This window comes from Eimeria mitis, genomic scaffold (genome assembly GCF_000499745.2).
Source record: "Eimeria mitis Houghton genomic scaffold, Emh_scaff1343, whole genome shotgun sequence".
Lineage (NCBI taxonomy): Eukaryota > Apicomplexa > Conoidasida > Eucoccidiorida > Eimeriidae > Eimeria > Eimeria mitis.
In genome coordinates, this window is record NW_013568844.1 from 8,438 (window position 1) to 8,751 (window position 314).

The window sequence follows — 314 nt, forward strand, 5'->3', positions numbered from 1 at the left end:
TTCTGCTTCTGCTGCTGCTGCTGCTGCTGCTGCAGCTCTGCTGTTGCCACTGCTGCTGCCGCTGCAGCAGTTGTTGCTGCTGCCGTTGTTGCTGCAGCAGCAGCAGTGGTGGGCCTGCTGCTGCAGCAGCGTTGCTGTTACCGCTGCTGCTGCTACTTTGTGGTGTTGCTGCTGCTGCTGCTGTTGCTGCTGCTGCTGCAGTGGGCTGCTGTTTGCTGCTGCAGCAAGCGCATGCAGCAGGGGGGCCCTGGGGCCTCGGTGTTGTTATACGCAGTTTGTATAGAAGAAAAAAAAAGAAAAAAATATAAAAAAAA